Below are 2,684 nucleotides of genomic sequence, written 5' to 3'. Positions count from 1 at the left end.
AAATACGGATACGGTATTTTGATCACTTTTAGACTAAAATTTTGCATTTACGTTGTCATATTGTTAAATAAATGCACTAGTATTTTAATAAAAATAAATACAAACATATAAATACATATGTACGTATATATATATCTATATATATATATATATATATTCCTATATATTATAGATATATATATATATATATATATATATGTATGTATATATATATATATATATATATATATATATATATATATATATATATATATATATATAATATGTATGTGTGTATATATATATATATATATATATATATGTATGTATTTATGTATATATATATATATATATATATATATATATATATATATATATATATATATATATATATATATATATATATATATATATATATATATATATATATATATATATATATGTATATATGTATGTATATATATAAATATAAATATATATATATATATATATATATATATATATATATATATATATATATGTACTATATATTATATATAAATAAATAAATATATATATACATATATATATATAAATATATATATATATGCATATATGTATATATATATATATATATATGCATATATGTATATGCTCGTATGTGTACGAGTATATATGTATTATATATATATATGTATATATATATATATATGTATATATGCATATATGTATATATATATATATATATATATATATATATATATATATATACATACATACATATACCAAGGCTTTTTCCCCCTTCCAAGGGAGGTAGCCAAAAAGGGAAAGGCATAAAAACACTCCCACCCATTTCATCCCTAAATACACTCCACACCCCTCCCACCCTTCCTCTCATCTGAGCACCTCCTGGATGACGGGTCATCCCTGCACCCTGCCCACCGCCCTGGGTCAGAAGCAGTGTCGCAAGACACAGTACATCCACAGCGAGGCCGCTTCATTTAATCGGCGACCCCCCCTCTCCGTCCCCCTTTGCATATAAGGCGAGGACGGGGAGAAATCCCTTCGGGCTGCGTCAAAATTTACTCACACATACTACCCCACCCCCCACTTCCCCGCCCATTCCTCCTCATGCAGTCACAACATCATCCATATACAACCATTCTCCACTCACCTCTGTCTTCCGTCCTCTCCCTTCCTTCCTCAACAGACATTCCCCTCTTCCCCAAAAGCCCCCTTCACCCCATCCATCCACCTCATCCTAGGACGTCCCCTCATGTTCACTCCCTCCACATCTGCCTTCCATACCTCTTTTACTAGTCTTTCTTCACCCATTCTTTCCATGTGTCCAAACCATCCTAATATTCTTTCATCAACCCTATCTCCCAAATCCTTTTTCACCCCTGTTCTCCTCCTCACCTCCTCATTTCTCACACTATCTAGCCTAGTAACCCCCACCATACTTCTCAGACACCTCATCTCAAACACATTCAAACTCCTTCTCTCTTCTTCTCTTATGTTCCACGTTTCTGCCCCATACAGTGCTGTTGGCACAATCACTCCTTCATACAGTCTCCTCTTCGCATCCATTCCCAAATGTCTATTTCTCATTACACTCTTTAAACCACCAAGGCATTTACTCGCTTCTCTCAATCTACATTCTACCTCCACCTTCACTCCACCTTTTCCTGCTACACTTGCACCCAAGTATCTAAAACTATCCACTTCCTCCAGTCGCTCTCCCTTAATGTTCACTTCCAGTCTGCTGCCACTTTCACCCCTTGTACATCTCATCACCTTACTTTTACCCACATTTATCTTTAGCTTTCTTCTATCACATACTCTCCCAAACTCTGCCACCAGCTTCCTCAATCCCTCCTCTGACCCTGCCACAAGCGCAGTGTCGTCCGCAAACAACAGCTGGCTCACCTCCCACTTTTCTCCATTTTCTTTAACCATCTCCAATCCCTGACTCACTACCCTAGCATTCACCTCTCGCACCACCCCATCCATGTATAAGTTGAACAGCCAGGGCGACATAACGCATCCTTGACGAAGTCCCACCTTTACTTCAAACCCCTCACTCTCTCCATTTCTAATCCTAACACATGCTCTACTACTCTCATAAAAACTCTTGACAGCTCCCAAAAGCTTTCCTCCTATCCCATAAATCTGCATAACCTCCCACAGTGCCTTTCTGTCTACCCTATCATAAGCCTTTTCCAGATCCATGAAAGCCCAAAAAACATCCTTCCCCTTTCCTATATATTTATATATATATATAAATATATAAACATATATATATATATATATATATATATAAATGCATATATATATTATATATACATATATATACATATATTATATATATATATATATATATATATATATATATATATATACATATCGTATACTTAGGGCGCAGGTTCTCTTTGATACACACTGAGTTAAACACCACAGCATTGTCACAATTGTTTATCTTTTTCCTAATATTTTCAATCCTTCTCACTATAGTTCTGACTTTGGGAGGATGACCGAAAATCAATTGTCCAAAGTTCTCCATTTTAATAACAGATGACGTTTCGACTTCAAAGAGTCATTATCAGAATAATTACATTTATCACAACACAATTACACAGAACACAACAATTACATTTTTCCGAACTGAACAGTGCGACGTCTTTCCATATGCATAGAAAGACTTACAGTGGAGAGTGGCTTGATGA

Source organism: Oratosquilla oratoria, chromosome 5 (assembly GCF_046742065.1).
Source record: "Oratosquilla oratoria isolate Oo_2021 chromosome 5, ASM4674206v1, whole genome shotgun sequence".
In the NCBI taxonomy this organism is placed as follows: Eukaryota; Metazoa; Arthropoda; class Malacostraca; order Stomatopoda; family Squillidae; genus Oratosquilla; species Oratosquilla oratoria.
Note: the sequence above shows the minus strand (reverse complement) of the source record.